This window comes from Ambystoma mexicanum, chromosome 3p, assembly GCF_040938575.1.
Source record: "Ambystoma mexicanum isolate Mex_15411 chromosome 3p, UKY_AmexF1_1, whole genome shotgun sequence".
NCBI lineage: Eukaryota > Metazoa > Chordata > Amphibia > Caudata > Ambystomatidae > Ambystoma > Ambystoma mexicanum.
In genome coordinates, this window is record NC_090925.1 from 1039948100 (window position 1) to 1039967690 (window position 19591).

At 46.3% G+C, this 19591-nt stretch overlaps 1 long non-coding RNA gene across 2 annotated transcripts in view; it reads left to right on the forward strand.

Annotated features, from left to right (window-relative positions):
- LOC138581214 (uncharacterized) overlaps window positions 1-19591 on the forward strand; it is a 76005-nt gene that overhangs the window by 41248 nt on the left and 15166 nt on the right. Inside the window, exons 3-4 of one of the 2 annotated variants that reach the window (XR_011304474.1) lie at window positions 4533-4611; window positions 7657-7862. This is a non-coding gene — a long non-coding RNA (uncharacterized lncRNA). The remainder of the gene's footprint in view (window positions 1-4532; window positions 4612-7656; window positions 7863-19591) is intronic. The other variant, XR_011304475.1, reaches the window with a different exon arrangement.

Below are 19591 nucleotides of genomic sequence, written 5' to 3' on the forward strand. Positions count from 1 at the left end.
AAGGAGAGTGGAAGAGAATAAGGCAAAAAAAAAAAAAGAATTTGGCGGAAACGGTCAGGAAAAACATAGATATTTGTATCCTCCTGGGACCCAAATTGTCTGACCCATGCACCTAATTGTAGAAAATAATGCCTCACTTCAACCGACTTTGAAGATCTCAACAGTGCACCAGGCACTGCATGTCTTTGGTGAACTGATAGAACAAGCTCAGTCGAGACATGGTGATGAGGGGCGACTCCAAACTGTGGTGAATGCCTGATTTCCCCCACCAATATGCTTTTTCCTTGAGTATTTAGCAGTCATCAGTACAACCTAACATAACTAATTCAACATAATCTCAGCCAGCCAGTGGCAGAAGATACAAGAAGGGGTCTCTTTGCAATAATGATGATGGAACCTTTAATACTCTTTAATTAACTAGGTGGCCATAGTTCATACTTTAAGAGTACTTTAAACATTTTTAAAAGTTTTTAAAATTGTACTAAAAATGTGGAAAGGTTTGTATTAACCAAAAACACAATTTAAAAAAGAGTACTTTAACACACGAACGCTGGGAACATCCTCTTTGTTGTTCCCTCAACAGACCTATGGACATCTCATATGGCCTCGGCTCTCTTTCCTATCTCTTCCCATCCTATCAATTGTGGCACTCAGTGGGAGGTTCTCTTGGCCTCCTTCCACTACTCTAAGACCATCATTATTGTCTATCTGAATGGTGCTGTCTTGTTCCAGGGCCCTCAGCCCAATCTCCTCCTTTTTGATAGGTGTCTTCCCCGTCTTATCAACCTCCTTCCTTCTCCTGCTACTCCTACTAGCACCTCGCTGGCTCCTCTGCCACCTCCTTCTTCTGCCGCCACCCTGGCACCTTCCTCCTCCTCTCTGGCTACTATGCCACCTCAGACTACCACCTCTGCCCTCTCTCATATCCCTCTATCACTTCTGCTGGGTATACCTCTAGGCTGTGCCCCACCCTGGAAGTCTTTCAAATTTGGCAATCTGCTCCACATAGATACTTTTAACTCTCGCTTTGCTGTCAAACACTCCTCTGACATCTGCCACCTCCTCGAAGAACTTGACCTTGATGTCCTCGCTCTCACCGAGACATGGCTCACGGCCAGCTCTGTCACAAGTTTTGACACTCTCACCATTGATGGCTACAACATCCTCTCCGAGCTAAGAACCAACCGACCCAGAGGGGGAGTAGCTCTTATCTTTCCGGAGTGGTTCCCTGCATCTGTTATTCCTGCGCAGGCCTACTCCTCATTTGAATGCCTCCCCTGCAGGCTCTCTATCTCTTCTGGAATCTCTCTGACTGTCACCACCATCTACAGGAAACCTGGCCAGGTTGCCCTCTTCCTCTCAGAGTGGGCTGACCTCTCCTCTTCTCTCCTTGTCTCTACCTCTCACCTTCTCCTACTCAGAGACCTCAATATCCACCTGGATGCTTCTAATCCCTCCTCTGGGCTCTTCCCAAACCTCTGCAACACTCTCTCTCTATTCTACCCTCCTGTCCGACACACTCTGCCAGACCCACCTTGAATGTTCTCATCTCCTCAGACATCCCCCTCTCTAACCCTCTAATCACTCCTCTCGTTTGGACTGACCACTTTCTGCTTTCCAAACAAATTCTCAGTCCCGCAGGCAAAGCCAACCCCAGCACTGCCAGCTACCTTCTCAGTCATTCGGCCCATGAAGGCCTTTGCCTCTACTTTCTTTGCTCTTTCTACTGCTGCGGCTGACAAACACTCTGACACAGCCCTCTCTAACCTGCATCTTTCTATCTCCAAAACTCTTGCCCCTTTCATGAGAATCCATCTGAACCCTCACCGCCCTGAAACCCAAGTGCAGCGTGGCTGAGAGGAAGTGGAGGGCTTCGGGCGCATCCTCTGACAAACTAGCCTGCTGCCTGCACCAAAGGCAATACAGACTCTCTATCCTGTCCAAGAAGAGAGTCCACATCCAAGTCTGTGTCGCTGTGGCCTCTAACAACACTGTCAAACTCTTTAAAAGCTGAAAGGGTTTGGCCAATCCTTCTGCCATTTCTACCTCTCCTGTTCCCTCCAGGCCCTCTGTATGGCTCTGGCTTCTCACTTCACCAATAAAACTCAGGACATCCTCTCCCCGCTCTCCTCTTCCTCTCCCTCTCCCTCTCATGGACCCCCTCTCCCCCTCCTCCTCCTTTCTCCTCTTTCTCTCTAACAACACCTGACAAGGTTTCTAGACAAGTCCGATTTATGAAAGTGATGTCCAAACAGGTGCTCCCTTGCTCCTCCGGAACCATCAAGGACCACTTCGCCACCCTAGCTCCAGCCTTGGTCGATTTATGCAATCACTCCTTTGCCACTGGATCTTTCCCCACTCTCCTCAAGCACTCCCTTGTGTACTCCCTCCTTAAAAAGCCTTCTGCCAATCCTACTTGTCAGGTAAATCTATCACCCAATCTCTATCACTCCTTTCCTGGGCAAACTCCTGGAAAAGCTGGCCATCACCCAGGTTACTCTCCACACTGAATCTGTTGGTTGTCTCCATGACCCTCAGTCTGGCTTCAGACCAGCCAGAGGCACAGAAACTGCTGTCCTGAACACCAGCGAAGATCTGCTCTCTAATCTTGACTCGAGCCTTTCTTCTGTCCTTGTCCTCCTAGACCTTTCCTCTGCTTTTGACGCAGTTAACCACTACATCCTGATCAAGTGACTCTGTGAGAACCTGGGAATCACCGATCAGGCCCTGGAGTGGTGGCCCTCTTTCCTCCTGGACCGACCCTCACAGGTCCAACTTGGGTCCTTTCTCTCCACCACCTCTTTCTCCACATGCAGTGTTTCCCAAGGCTCAAACCTCTCATCCTGGCTCTTCATTGTCTACTTGGCCCCTTTGGCCCACATGATCTCTACCTTCTCCTCTAACTTTCAGTGCTGCTCGGATGACACTCATCTCTCTTTCAGGACCCCCTCAGCTTTCTCTGCTCTCTCTCTCAATCGTAACTGTCTATCCGCAATTCAGGATTGGTGCACCACCAATGACCTCAGCCAAAATGTGACTAAGACAGAGATCCTTTTCTTTGGGACTCCTGCTCCCGCTTTCCCTTTCTCGCTCTGGCTGCCCTCCTTGGGTCCTCTTCCTTCACATTCTTGTGAGGCAAAAAACCTTGGTGTCATCTTTGACTCCACCCTCTCCTTCTCTCTGCACATCACAGAACTTACCAAGAAGGCCCACTACCAGCTGCACCTCCTCAGAGGTATTCTTCCTTTTCTCACTTTCCCCTAGAAGCTCACTGTCTCTAGAGCCCTGGTTCTCGCTAGGCTGGACCACTACAACAGTCTCTTTCTCCATCTGTCTTCTTCTACTCTCCGCCCTCTGCAACTAATCCAGAACAGGACTGCAAGACTTATCTTTGGCCTCAAGCCCAGGGACCATTTCTCTGCAGCTCTGAAATCACTCCACTGGCTCCCGCGGGCTGCAAGGATCCAGTTCAAGACCCTCTGCATCGTCCACAAGGCTTTCTGAGGCCAGCGCCTGCACTACACACAACTCTCTCTTCCAAATCACTTTCCTTCTCAAGCCCTTTGCTCAGCTACCTCCAACTCTCTGAGGGCCAGACGCTTCTCCAGGCAGAGAGTGGGGTAGGGGGTAGATCTCTCTCCTCTGCAGGTGCCTCCCTCTGGAATGGCCTCCCTGCCCCTCTCAAACTTGAGCCGGACCACCTGAATTTCTCGAAGCAGTTCAAGACCTTCCTTTCTTTCTCTGCTTTCTCTCTCTCCCTCCCCTGCTGACCTACCTGTCTGCGTCACCAACTGGTTGCATGGCTACACGCAGAGTCCCACTGAGTATAAGGCTCCTCCGTGATCAGTCTCCCCTGCACTGCCTCTGGGCCTTACATGCACTTAGGGGCTGTAACTGTAACCCCTAGAGTCCCCTTCCTCCTTGCACTCACCCAGAACTGCGCTGTCCTGGCTGCACTTACTCAGATCAATGCTGCCCTAATTGCACCCCCGGCCCAGGCCCTTCCCCCTCTCAGTTCCCCCAGCACTTTGCGTTGTCGCACTTGCACAATTTGTATGACACAAAGCCTAGTAAGATCGGTTGTCTTGTCCTCCATCTGTCTTCCCTCTCCTCCCTTGCCTTGTCGCGCCTAGAAACACTTGCGTACAGGCGCATTATAAATTACATATCATATCATTATCATTTAATTATGTACTTTATAAACTGAATGGTCTCAACGCAGTAGTAGTAGGTGGTGTTACTCAACAGTACGTATTATATCTACCCTGACTGTGCACATACCCAATAATTCTGCTCACCTGCCTGCAGGTTGTTTTAGAGAGTGCTCCAGTGGATGTATTAAGTGAAGTTGTCTGTAGGGTGACCAGATGTCCTGGTTTTGCTTAGACTGGTACCTCTGTACTGAAAGTTTTTCTTATTTAAACACCCTATCCCCATTTTGGAGATAGGTAGGGTGACACTGCCGGTTTTTAATGGCCAACAATTATAAACTAAATAAGAATGATTGGATGTTCTGAATTTTGTCTCCTCAGAATGGGCTCAAACCCCAAACCTCCAACCTTCCAGGAACCAGCCGTATGCATTAACTGCTTGCGCTACAACAGAGGAAGGGTGAGAAACATGTACATTTTGTATTTTTTATTGTGACAATGGTTTAAACAAGTAAACCTTACACAAAGTTGATACACAATATAACCAAGTAAAGTAGAGATATAGAATACATTAATAAAGTGCAAATGCTAGTATAAATAGTGCATAATACTAGAACATGGAAATCCACAAAGACTTTTACAATAAAATGTAATATTTAAGATTCAAATTTCATCCTAACTTTTTATAGTGCTAAGATTCATTCTATATAAAAAATGTAAACTTCAATTGTTAGTCGGGTTTTATTTCCACTAGACAAGAGTAGCAAAAATTCGGGCACCAACAACCATTCATCTGAACTAACGAAGGTCCTAAAAAAATTAACTCGTAAATTGCTCAATATCGGACACTGGATTTAGAAGTGTTCTCAGGATTGGGGGGTGTCCAATTGACCACAGAAACAACTAAGATTTTCCTGTGTTGATAAGTTGGAGCACTGGGCCAAAATGTCTCCCATAGGAATGAGGTTCAATCTAAATCACAGTAATTGTAACCTACAGTATGCGTTTGCAAATTCGATCAGATATAATTATAATTATCTATAAATATCTTGTCAGAATGCCCACAGGTTTATCAAGTCTTGGAATATGTCTGTAATTTGTATAAAGCCTATTGATTTCAATTGTGTCGCATCAATCTGTTATATAAAGCTTTTTAAAAAATTATATAGGATTGCAGACTAATGTGTCGGCAGATTCATAAATACTCTGTAAAATAGTTTAGCTCTTTATCATAAAATTATGTACAGTACCAGCTTTTCATTTTTAGAATACTATTTTTAAAATCACAGAACAACGAGTTATGAGGTGGAACCAGAAATGATCTATAAAAAGAGGAAATGTTCCAATTCAGCCATCCAATAAGTGATATTAGACCTAATTCATAACAAATAATCAAAATCAAACACTTTTTGGTAGGGCGAGAGACTTGTTCCAGATTTTACTTTAACGTTTTAACAGGAATGGGCCCGAAGATTGATGGCAAGATTCCACCATAAAGGAGTGAAGGTACTTTTTTTTTTTTTTAAATTATAATTCATGAGCGGGATGATTGAGAATTGGCAATACACTTTATTTATCCAAGTTATCTAAGAAAAGTAAACAGTAACTTTCACATGTAGCCTTTGCAAGATGACTTTTTTACATGGTGAGGAGTCAAGAAAAAACCCCACATACTTTAATTGTGTGACATGGTCTAGTGTTGTTGTACCAATTTTCCAAGTATATTTATAAGGCATAGTGGACCTACCCTGAAATCGTTTTGTTCACATTTAAAGTTAGATTATTGGTATTTGAAAATAAAATAGTGCCATTAGTAAGGCGCTGTAGACCCAATTTTCTATGATCCAGTAAAATTACATCATCGGCGTATGCTAGCCAATGGATTTTAAATTCACTGAGCTTGGGAGCGGCAAAAGGAGAAGGAGCAAACATTGTCTCCCATGCCGGGCATGTATAAATTAAAAAGACAGAAACCTAGCACACATCAATGTCTAAGGCCTCTAAATGTTGGAAACTTGAGAGAGGGTGCCTTGTAGATCCAGCCTTACTTGTCCGTATGTAAATGGATTCACATGGTCAGCTGTGGTTTGGGAATAGACCAGCCGGCTAATTTTTGCCCTAGTACATTTCTATTGACTGTGTTGAAAGCTAAAGAAATGTCAATGCCGGCTGCATATATAGGAGGGGTACCTTTGCACCAAACCTTATGGTGAATTCAGTCCATAATGAACCCATTTAGGGATGTAATGATCCTTTTCCTGAAGCCAGTTTGGAATTTACTCAGACGGCCGTAGCCACCACCCATTGCTTTAGTTCGTGTAATATTAATGATGCAAACATTTTGCTTTCCGCATCAAAGAGAGCAATGGGTCGGTATTTTGCAGGGTTCAGACAATCCCCTTTATTGCATATCGGAAATTATGAAAGAAAGCTTCCTGGAATTAGGGGTGGATTGGAATAAAATTATATTTTTCAAGAACAAGTAACGTATTGCAGGCCATTGATCTGGTTGGCTTTTTAGAACATAATTACTTAGGCCATTAGGATCAGGGGTCCTGGAATTCAATGCTTTTTTAAATAAAGAATTACACATCAACCAAAATGAAATCCATTTCCCATGTTGGTGAATAATCACAGGGGCAATCAGATATTGACGAGTTATGAAGCGATAAAAAACACGATCCCCACCTTTCTTCAGATTCTGGATTTCATCGAGGATCAGTCTGTTTAGTAGAGATAACTATAGTCCAAGAATTGAGAGTGTGTTTAGTAGTCACAGTTTCTAGAATTGGCTCCCCGTACTTTTGTAAAAGCAAATGCTGGTGACTTTGATGCAACTGTTTGTAATGCTGACGAGAGAGACAAATTTGTTCCACCTTCGCTGAATCATAGCAGTCTAATTTATTAATTAGTTTCGGGTGTGCTCTTAGTTCACGTTTCCTGAGCGGAGCTTTGTGATTATAAGCATGCGCCTTGGACTTCAGAGTGAGTCTCTTCCTATTATTAGTAAAATGATCATGAATACAAGTTGGAAAATGAACAGGAGTAAGAATATATTTTTTTCTGGAGCCTTGTACTCTCAAAGATAAACCAATGTGCATGTTCTAGAGGTAAATGTTGCTGATCCTGCAAGCAAGTTCGTTTCTTGGTGTTCTCAATGAATAATGCTCCTTATAATTTAGGTGAGCAAGACACCCCTGTTCAACTAACCTTATACTATACTCTTTCATTGTACTTACCATGTCTGCAACCTCACCTAAATGCCCAGGGCTTTGCATGCTTCTACAAATGTAAAATTAAAATCATTAAAAACAATTAACTGTGAAATTTCCCCAAAGTTCAAAAGGTTTTGGAGTTAAAAAAATGTAGTCAACACAGGACTCAAGGTGTTGATTACTCTAAGAGTTTTTTCTAGGTGTATCTCCTGATACATTCCTATTATTCAGCTGGAGGTGCCATACCAACATTAAATCTAACCACTTTTTCCCATTTCTATATTTATCAGTTGGTGAATATAGAGGTCAATGGGGCTGTGCAACATTCTCTTCTGATGCGGCTCTACAGTCAGAGTTCAAGTCCCATGCAATTAAAAATGTCTGGATTCTCAAGGTGTTTGCCATATTGCTCCAAGATAGAGCCTATCGAAAACAGAAAAGAATCTATTATGGTAATCAATGGGTTCCATTAAAGATGAGGAGAGATTTCACAAAGGTACCGTACAGTGTTACTTTTATTGCAAGAATTCTATATACTGAGTCTGAAATGATGTGTTTAACCAAATCAGATGTATGGTTTTAAAACAATTTTTATTAACCTTTTGTTGCAACAATTACATGAGGAAGTTAGTCACTTCATAAAACTGGACAGATGCAAGAAACTTCCCAGCACTGCATGTATGTACAATCTGAACACCGCACAACCACAAACAGTGGCTTTGTGTTCCGTCCAAACCTTCAAGTTCCATGAAGTATATATTACATTACTCTGCAGAAAATCAGGTCTGTTTATTGCAATAATTAGACTGCTTCATGGGCGGCCACCACTATAACAGGTCGTAAATTGTTGAATGATTTGATATCCATCCAATACCACCGGGGAACAAATTCATGAGTCCTGTAAAATCAAAATTGTGTGTTTTTGAGATATTGACAGAGTTCTACATTTCTATAAAGTTTATTGAGATCTCTCGAATTCCATGACAGAATAGTGAATTTGCGATACACTTCTGTTACCTAGAGGCCGGTTCCTTTGTCCACCAGCCAGTTCTCCTTGGAAGAAAGGGCAGTTGCTAGCCATGACCAGTCATCCAAGGTAATACCAACATTAAGTGGGCCGTTTATTATTTGTACCAAGCGTTTAGTGTGAGCATCGTTCGAACATCGCATCTAAGATTTCCTCCCCATCACCATACAAGACTCCTTTTTTAAATTGGGGGACTTGATTACAACTTGATGTCGTATTACAGCCCTGAGGTGAAAGGTCATAACCCATTTGTCAATTCAGATTAATGTAAAAGCATTTTAGACACCATTTTGGTGTCTACAATATCTGTTCTATTGCGATCAATGAAATAAACCAGTTCAATATCTTTTGACATTAACAGAAGTAAGCAAGGAATTTCATGAAAAAGTTTAAGGATTTTTGAACCTTTTAAAATATAATGTTTGTAGATGGAAGTACAAATTCAAATATCAATTTATCGGAATAAGAAGTGGTGTACTGCAAATAAAGACTTATCATGTGACTCCGAATTTCAAGAGTTAAAATTAGATTGCATAGGTATAGATAAGTTGGAGGAGGGCAGCAGTTCTCCCGCAATGAGAGTGAATCAGTTTGACATTTGACAGCCTTTACAATCCTGGTACCCTCCATCGATTTAGGCAACGGTAGAGTTGGTGGCAGTAGACAGCTGACCATATTCAAATCGAAGTGTCCACTGTTGAGGCATTAGACAAACATATTTGTCACTTGACTAGTGTGGGTGACTAGGGCCCACTCCTCCAGCCTTATTAGATATTTTCTGGGATGGAACAGAAATCTCTTTGACAATGTTGTCGATTCAGATAGTTCTATTGATGAGTTGGCCTGTGCTGCTTCTTCAGTCGGATGCAGACAACAAAGAAACATCCTAGAATGTCTTTTGTTAAAGCCTGCTTCCTTCTATTTATTGATTTTTCAGAGTGGTTCCCTTTTCACTCTGCAGGTACATTCTCAGTTGGGGTGCTGATGATGGGGATGTCATCCATTGCCACATTAGCATTAGTTTTGTTGAGTAAGCACAGGACTCTGAGGCTTAGTATCCTTGGAATGATCATGATGAAGTTTAAGCTGGATTCAAGCATTTCCACTTACAATTTGATCTCACTCACATTGCATGTGATTTTAACTCCAAACTGATACTGTCATATAAGTTGACAAAAGGGCTTAAAACCATGTTTAGCGCTGAAATTGATGGGGGCAGTATGTTTCACTTGTCTGGTGCAATTGAGAATGATGAGAAGAAATACAAGTCGACAAGTCACTGACAGGCATAGCCCTGGATTCACCACAATCTAACAGTTAAGATAAGTTGTCTAAGAAGGAGGCCAACTGTGGGTCTCACTCAGATCTGACATGCCCGTTAAGATTTGGATATGATGAACTATTATCATTCATCCGATCTAAGTCCAAGAGGCTTCCATCATTAATATAGTTAGAGACACTGGTAGTAGAAACGTGTTGTGCTTTTGGTACAATCCTTGCCCTAGTACTTGGGCCTAGTAGTTGAAATAAATCCTTGATTTTTGCGGGAGACTACATTAGGGACCGCGCTTGCAACTTTTGGAATTATTAAAGATGTAGATGGAGCCGAAGATGTAAATGTTTCAACAGCCTCGGATGGTATTGGCCTCACTGGAGAAGTCCGGATTGGACTAATCAAAGCAACAACAATTGGAACCGTGTCAGGGATTTCCGTTAGGTATGGCTCGGGAGATAATACGGCAGGACCGGAGATAAAACGACAGGACTGATTGAGCGTTGTAGAAAGGGAGGACTGCTGGTTAAATGAGAATCGGCGTGAACAGTAGATTGTTGAATAGGCTACATGCTCGTTATAAATATGTTCATGATACAGCTTGCTAAGGAGCTTTACTCCGTAAGTCATACATCTCGACTAAATGAACGAGATAGGCAGATATAATAGTAGTGTAAGGAGAGATCACTCGCCACTTTATGGCTACCACAAACGGCCAATAACTGCAGACGCTCTGCAGCAATCTGCTGTGCTCACGCTATCACGCTGGGCCTCATCACGAGTTGGGCGGTAACGGCGGCCCTATTAGCACTGGCGTTAATAGCCCTACCGCCAAACCCGCCGGCGCTAATAGCGCCGGATCACGGGTTTTGCGGAACGGGTATTGCCCATTCCCCACTGAGCCCATTCGGGAATTCCCCATTCCCCATTGGGCTCAATGGGGAATTCTCGCGCTGTAACCACCGGCGGATTTCCCTCCGGTGGTAAGAGCGTGAAATTTTGGCAGATTTCCCCCCAGCTTAGAGCTGGGGGGAAATCTGCCAAGCCTGTGATGTGGCGGACCCTTAAATGCAGTGGTAATAGCGCTACCGCCGCATTTAAGGGTTACCGCCAAACTTGTGATGAGGCCTGCTGTCTTAATTCCAAAGCACGTCACGTTGAAAGCAGCCCCTCTGAAACTCACCACAACAAAGATCTGTGGACCGTCGGAGAACCAACACTGCCAATAACTGCAGACACTCTGCAGCACTCCTCTGTGCTCCATGCTATCACACAGTCTTTCTCCCAAAACGGGTCATGTTAAAAGCAGCCCCTCTGAAACAGCATATTGCCACAACAAAGATCCGGGACTATCAGAGAATCAACACTGCCAATAACTGCAGACACTCTGCAGCACTCCTCTGTGCTCCATGCTATTACGCAGTCTTTCTCCCAAAGCGGGTCACGTTAAAAGCAGCCTCTCTGAAACAGCATCTTGCCACAACAAAGATCCGGGACTGTCAGAGATTCAACACTGCTAATAACTGCAGACACTCTGCTGCACTCCGCCATGTGAATAGCAAAGCATGTCATGCCAAACAGAGCAACAGCTCCTTTGTTATTTTGGCATGTTTTTTTAAATTAAAAGCGTTAGGGGCGGGGGCTAGGTCAGGCTAAGGGGGAGAAGAGAGAGGTGAGTGGGTTAGCTCTTTTATATGCTTGGCTGTCCAGGTTGAATACTTAGTGCTGTTACAAATGTTTAGGTCTACTGAAATTTGGTGCAGGAGCACAGTCATTACCCCAGCTGTAAAGTTAAAGGGGCCTTAACAGGGGAACTTGAGCAAAAGTGAAGATAACATATGTGACGAGATCCACTGCTTGGCTATAGGTGTTGTCAGTGCTTTGATGGTAAGAGCCAGGGATCCCCCTATGCTCCAGGATGGTGGCCTGGAGAAGCTATTTTTGGGATTCCGTCAGACTGTGCACTGTGGCCTGTTTGCTTAGCAAGGGAGAGTCACATGAACATGACTAATCCCACAATCCCCTGGTCCCATGACCAGTCCACTAGAACAGACTCTTTGGGCCACATTATGAGTGCAGTGGTAACCCTGACAGTGTTATCGGCAGGTTGCCCTTGGACTCGTAATATTTTACCAGCGCCTGACTTCCCGGTGCCATCGGGCTATGTAAGATTCCCATAGGACTCTATGGGAATCGGGACTCAGAAGCACCGGCACTGTTGCTAACGGTGCCGGTGCTTCTATGAATGGTCTGCCTAACACGGCTGCACGGCCCCGGCAGGGTCAGACCTGTTGGGCATAGCGGTCACGGCAGGCAGACACATAGTTTGCCGGTCCAGAAACAAGAGTGCCAGTGAGCTTACCGGCACCCTTGTTTCTGGACTGGCAAACCTATAATGAGGCCCTTTGACTCCTTAGTAACTAAACCCCTTTAGGTTTTAGGTTAGGGCACAGAGGTACCTTGATGCCCCTCTGAAAAATGTACCTGCCAGCTTTAAGTGGGGAGAAAATGCTCGTGGACACCAACACTCTCTGGCAGCATCCCCAATGCCTCCCACGGATTTGTCTATGCTGTGCAGGCTCCAGAGTCCAGCTGCTTCATCCACAAACTTACAATCACAAACAACCAAGAAGTTCAGGTGCTGCGAGATCCACAAACCTGACACTGCATCCAACAGTTGCAGAAGGCCCAAATGCTTTCCCAATAACCAGACAAAAACAATCCTGGCCTCAAAATGCCCGCAGCAGCACACAGATGCCCCAGGAGAATATTACATTGACATACCTCTACCATAACATTACTTGTTTAATAGAGCACCCGTTCACCCTCAGAGGAGCATCTTGGTGCTATTGACAGATAACAGATATTTATTGTTGCCCAACTTAATGGTACTCATTTTATCTACTTGGGATTGATGAAGGGCTGAGTGGACCTGCTCTATCATTAATCACAAGAGACTGCAATATTCAGGCATGCAGGGCAGATTAAACTGGTTGAATAGAAATAGATATGGCCGCCCCTTACTTATAGCCTCTACCTCACTAGGCCCTAGAGGAAGGTATTATAAAATAGGCAGTCACAACAAGTCCCCGCCCCTACCCTCCTTGTGAAAGCCAAGGGGAGTGGAATCGACCCTATAAAAAGCCCAGGTGGGGGGTTTCAGGCAAGAGGATGGATGGCATTTGGAGGGAGTTAGTGGGTGGATGGAGGATGTGGCACAGAGAGTGGAGGAGGAGATTGGAGGAGAAAAGAATTATAAAGGAGGAAGTGTGCAGAATGAGAGCGTGAGAAAGAATTGGAAGAGGTTGGGGAGCGGCGGAAGGAAGAGATAAAGAGGTGTTGGGGAGGTGTGGATGGGGCATCTTTGTGTCCTCTGACAACTAGTTTTAGTCCAGAGCCCATAGTTTTTGAAAGAAGAGTTTTGGTTGAATTAGAAGCATTCGAAATAAAAAGCAAAAAAGAAAATGTATTAAAAAATCGATCGAATAAAGAATGGAAAGCGGTACAATCATTGAAGGATAACAAGACCATAGTGATTAGAAAGGCTGATAAAGGAGAGGTGTACATTACAGAATATGACCGCCAATTGAGTGACAGTTCCTTCTACCAAGTAATCGATCTAGACCCCACTGAAAGGTTACAATCTATTATAAATATGAAAGTGGAGAAAGCAAGTGAACGGCAGTGGATAACAAAAAGGGAAGCAGAATATCTGATCACAACAAATACAATAGTACCCAAATTCTACACGTTACCTAAGGTTCATAAAACCTTTGACAACCCTCCTGGGAGACAGATCAATTTTGAATTCGGTTCTTTTGAATTTTTTGTGTACAAAATATGTGTAATTAGGTATTTTTGTCAGTTGTATCTTGAAAAATGAATTGGAGTTTTACTGTAATTAGGACAATGCTTTTTTGTATATTAATAAATCCTCAATTGAGATTGTGTATAGCGAGTGAATTGAATTCTTTTGCTCTCTACATTAATTATTCCTTAGGCTGGCGTGATATCCTGTGAAAGTGAATTTCTACACCCCATTCCCCCACCCGCCCCGGTCTTTATATTTTGCATGTTGTGCTTGTTATAACCTGGGTCGACCGGAGAGCGTTTAGTCCTAGTGTCCCTAATTTCTTAAGAAGGAGGTTGCGGGACATCAGAAGATAGGTGGTAAGAGGTGCTGGAGCAGACTGGAAGAGTTTTGAGGGGTGTCGTTGTAGAGCTGATTTTAGAAAGTGGTGGCTTCTTTGAGGTGGCTGGGAGACATCAGGTGAGGAAGGGTGTACAGCTTTTGGAGGGAGCTGGAAAGTTATTGGAGGAGGTTGGGAAAGATCAAAAGGACGTTGGGGAATGATTGGAGGTGGTGAGGAAATATCAGCAGTGGAAACAGATATGGAGGAGGAGTGGTGGAGAGAAACCAAGGTGAAGCAGGGGTGGTGGGGACAAAGGAAGTGTGCTGAGCAAGTGTGAACATGGAACTCAGAAAGTATGGTACTAGGTTAGGGAGAACCCCCGATCTAAAGGAGTGAATCCCAAGGAGGGTGGGGGAACAAGTACTGGCATGGCGGTGAGGAGGGTAGGCTGGATCGTGGGCCAGATCTACTTGCAGGAATTATTTCTTAAGTAGAGGAACTCTGAATCATCTGACCTAATCATCTGAAGAGCTTGCACACTTCCACTTGTAAACAGTAGGTTTTCTGGACAACTGGGTGGAAAACACCGGTGGCCATGCTGTCTGGGTGGAGAGGGTGAAAAGCTTGTAAGAACTATAAATTAGATGAGCAGTCCAGGAGCATTCTAACCAGAGACTGAAACCTGTTGGGAGGGAAAAGCATGGTTTATATGGAGGCTTGGACTTTTGTGGGTTCCCAATAAATCAATGGTAGAGAATTAGAGAGCATATCTGGTTGTCTGTAAATTTGTGCTTCCCAATTGGCTTTACATGATAGATACTAAATGGGGATAGTTTCAGTATTTATTTCTAGCTCTTCTTTGCGTGGCTGGAGTGTCTTAACTGTTTATTTTTATGATAAAAATGCAAACAAAATAAATACATTTTAAACAAAAGCTGGAAAAGATTCTCAAAAACCTGCACATCTCCAATGGCATGCACATACCATATGTACCCAGAAACAAATACAACACAAAATATGTGTGATGCACATGTTTCTGGCACATCCCTAACAGAAAATGTTGTCACAGACATAAACAATGGCCCTCATTACGACCCTGGCGGAAATCAACCGACCGGACCGCCATAGCGTAAATAGCGTTTCCGCCATTGCACGCGGAGCAAAGTGCGGCTCATTCCGACCCATCGGGCACGAGCACCACGCCATGGCGGAAGTGCAAAGTCCGCGATGGCGGAAATGACCCCAAAACGGCCCACACCGCCGCCGTACGGCGCCCTAGGTGCAATACCGCCACCCATCTTAGCGGACACCGCAGTGAGCGCCAACCGGAAAGTACGGTGACCGGAAATATACGGAAACGGAAGTAAAAGCATGGTCCCGGAACGGGAAACATCACGCCGTACACCTATAAAACCACAAATTAGACACAACCATTAAAAATACTACCCTGAGACACATCCCAACCCGTCATCCACCCTAGTGAAACCAAGAAAAATGGGAAAAGTAGCGAAGAAAGCGTGCGACCGCAAGCGGCAGGTCCACTTCTCCCATGAGGAACTCACCGTGCTCACAGAGACCCTCCAGGAGAATGCTGCCGCCGTCTTCTCCACGCAAATGACCAGGACGGCACTTGCGAACAAGAAGGCCATATGGGCCCTGGTGGCACAGCGGGTAAGTGCGGTGGGGACCGCACCCCGCAACCCACAGCAATGCAGAAAGCGATGGGACGACCTGCGGATATGCGTCCGTAGCATACTTTCTGCCAACCGCAACATTGCCACAGCTACCGGGGGAGGATCGGAATCACCCATCAAGTTGACCCCCTGGGAAGAAATCTGTGCCTCCACCATTGGAATGGAGAGCATAGAGGGAGTCGGAGGGATGGAGAAAGGAGTGCAGACATCCGAAGAATCAGGTAGGTGTCCCAAATAAAACAATGCCAAAACCACAATGTCCAATCATGTGAAGTACCACGTGTCCACATAGTGCAACAGTAACACATGTCCAGGAGAACGTCCACATACATAGGCCTGATAGCACACTTTAAAACTCACATCAAATACATAAATAATTAAAAATCCTAAAAACACCCTCTACACGTGCAGCAGGCACACCCTAACTGCAGGCTGCAAAACAACTGCACCCTCACTCCACACACAAATGAAACCACCTCCAAGGCCCCGACCCAAATCACCCTCAGGTACCACCCCAATGCATGTGATACATTGCCATTCCAATTCCCACAGACCCATTAATAACGCTCGCCCTCCTTTACTCCACCACAGGGTCCGATCCAAACGACGAGCTCCAGGACACCCCTACCAGCACACCTGCAAAGAGGGCCAAGACCAACTGCCAAAGACCCTCCACCTCAGCTGCACGCATCAAGACACGGAAGCAGCACAAATCAAGTGGCAGCACAGAGGAGGGAACTCCAACAGGCACCCCAGCAGCCAGCATGCCCACAACAGCACCACCACAGGTCCCCCCAATGGATGCCACAGTAGGCACTGCTTCTGGTGGCAGCAGCACCATAGGTGACACTGCATTAATGGCAGCATGCTCCGACACAGAAAACGGGGATGTCGAAGTTAGATCCATCCATGACCTGTCTCAATCCCCCTGTCTGTTCCATCCCGTACACCATGAGGATACCACGCAGGGGCACCCACAAGACGACGACTGGCCATCCCCCACAAGCCCTGTGGCAAGGCAACATGAGGTGATCAGCCACTCTGTGACACCACCGCAAATGGCCATGGCCCAGCAGAGGCAACAGTCCCTCGACCAGGTAATCGTGCAACAGCAGCAACTGGCCACGCTCCTCAAGGACCATGCCGATGAATGTGGGGGCACTAAGGCAGACATAGAAACATCAACTGAGACACTTAGGGCAGAAATGGAGAGAAGTACAGAGACACTAAGGGCACAAATGGAGAGTAGCACCGAGAGCCTGAGAGTACAAATGGAGAGTAGCACCGAGAGCCTGAGAGTACAAATGGAGAGAAGCACCGAGAGCCTGAGGGGGGAACTGCATGCGACGTCCAAAGACGTATGTGCCGAACTTGCCGCAGTGCGCCGTGTGCTCACTGAGCTCTCACAAACCCTTAGGGACATGCATGGACGTGAGCAGGCAGAGACATCATCCGTTGCAAGTTCCGTCCAGGGCAGCCCCCAACGTAGATCTGGGAGGAACCTGCGCTCCACAGGCAGGGGTGCCCCTGATACCCGGAGAGGGGGCTTGCAATAGCGACTGCCCACTGACAATGAGCATCTTTGGACACTGGTGTTCGGGGGGGAGGTAGGAGGGTGGAGGGGGTGTGTTGGGCTCACTTGGGTGGCGGGTCGATAGGGTGTTTAACATGATATCACATATGCCATAAACAATGCACGATCATCCAATGAGATGTGTGGACATTGATCTTTGTGTACGAGGCCATTATAGGCGTACAGTCCATATTGTGCATGTTCCAGACACACACAGTGCCACGAGTCCCGTGTCCATGTATCAGCCACCAGGCGTGAGTGCTAGAAGCATGCATCTATGAGATGCTGACGAATGTCACGGCCCTCCTGTGCCTCGCGGACTCCTTGAGGTGCTGCCACATCCCCACCCTCATCATGACCATCTTCAGGTGCTTGCAGTTCTGCGTCAGGGGGCATGGGCACATTTCTACGTACGCACATGTTGTGGAGCATGACACATGCCATGACCATCTTTGCAACCTTCACATGGCGGTACAGGAGTGCCCCGCCAGACCTGCTGAGGCAGCGGAAACGAGTCTTCAGTAGGCCGAATGCCTGTTCTATGACTACACGGGTACGTGAGTGGGCATGGTTGTAGTCCTCCTCATGCTGGTCCCGTGGGTTCCGGACTGGTGTGAGGAGCCATCTCTTCAGTGGATACCCGGCATCACCTGTATGTGGACAATAAAGGAATTTTGAGGAATGCCATTGCTACGTACGCACCCCCCCCCCTTCCTGCCAGGTCATTGCCGCATCACATACCCCACATCATCATGCATGAAATGAGACTCACCGAGTAGCCAGGATCTGTTCCCTGCGTGTCGCTCCATGTAGCGTGGTATTGTAGAGTTCCTCAAGACCATAGAATCATGGGTTGATCCAGGGAATCGGGCACAACAATGTGTAATGATCCTGTTGGAGTCACACACCATTTGTACATTCAGAGAATGAAATTGTTTTCGGTTGCGGTACTGGGCCTCCATGGCATGTGGGACGACCAATTCCACATGGGTGCAGTCGATGGCACCAATGCAACCCGGTATGCCGGCAAGTGCATGGAATCCCACTTTTGTGTTGGTAATTTCCTGCTCCGAGCGTGGTAGAGAGATGTAGTCGTCTGCGTGCTGCAGGAGGGCATCGAGCACTTGCAATAGTGTCCGTGAGAACAGTGGCTGTGAAATGCCATGCAACTGTCCGACTGTGTGCTGGTAGGTGCCTGTGGCCAGGAAGTGGAGTACAGACACCACCTTCAGTAGGGGTGGGATGGCGGTTGGGCTATCTATCATGCTGACAAGGTCAGCCTGTGTCATGTCCACAATGGCGGTTATGGTGTCCCGGTCCAAACGGTAGAGGGTGTGGATCCGCTCATCAGTGAGGTTGAACGGATGTGCTCGGAGGCGTGGGATTGCGGGCTGCCTGCGTGGTGGTAGTGGCTGTGCTGGCGGCCCTTGCTGGCCCTGCCTTGCCCTCCTCCTCCTCCTGCGTCTCCTCCGTGCGGCCGGTTGTAGTTGGTGTTCGTCTTCTTCTTGAAGTTGGAGTACTTGCAGTGCTATCAGGTCCCCCAGGGCCAACATAGCTAGTCCTGCCGGTAGCATTTCGGAGTGGGTGTGGTTGTGGGAGGAGACTGGGTGTGCAATTTATGTGTTTTCAGGCTGTATGGCCTCCACCTGTGGTGATTCATTCCACCTGTGCAAGCTGCTCTCCCCTTTGGGCGAGCACGTCCCGCACACAACGCTGCAATTCGACGAATGGCATCTTGCTATTACAATCATGTATTTGTACCCGATGGCAGTGTAACATTGGTTGATATGTTCATTCGGCTATGGTCCCATTGTTTCACATACTATCTTTGCAGTCGCGAACAGACTTGTGAAGGGTCAGTGGAACGTAGTACTCGAGTAACGGTGGACCCTCATGCAACACTGTACCGAGGTTCACCGACGGGCGGGGCGTCCCATTTGTGAGTGAAGGCAGTTGCCATTTTCACACACAGCCGCACTAGATGGATTAATTTGTGATTTCAAGCGGCCACAGATGCCTTTTCGACGTGATGTTGCAAATGAGGAATTCGAAGGGCGGCGCTTTCGGTTTTCAGCTAGCGGCGAGGAGATGCCCACAGGTCTGACTGCAAATATAACGTTCTATTGTTCAATGTCCTTGGGACAGGGGCCATGGCGAGGATGCAATGATTGATATGAATAGTTTGGGATGCGCAATAGCGAAGTGGGCGATAAGGCCGGACGTTCCCAAATACATGTTACTTCACAACACTGGAATTACGGGCTGGGGCACAGTGGATTTTGCAGGCTGCATAACGCACAGACTCAATGGAAATTTCACATGTTATGTGAGTATGGAAACAGGCGTTTTCATTACGGGATGAGGGAATGATGTATGGATGCATGGACAGATGATTTGATACAGAGTTTGCCATGTACAGGGCTTCTTGGAATCTATCCGCCTCCCCTGCGCTATGTGGTGCAGGGCTGCCATAGTGGGACCATCGTCTATCTGGCCTTGTTGAGCCCTCCCTGTCTCGACGCGCC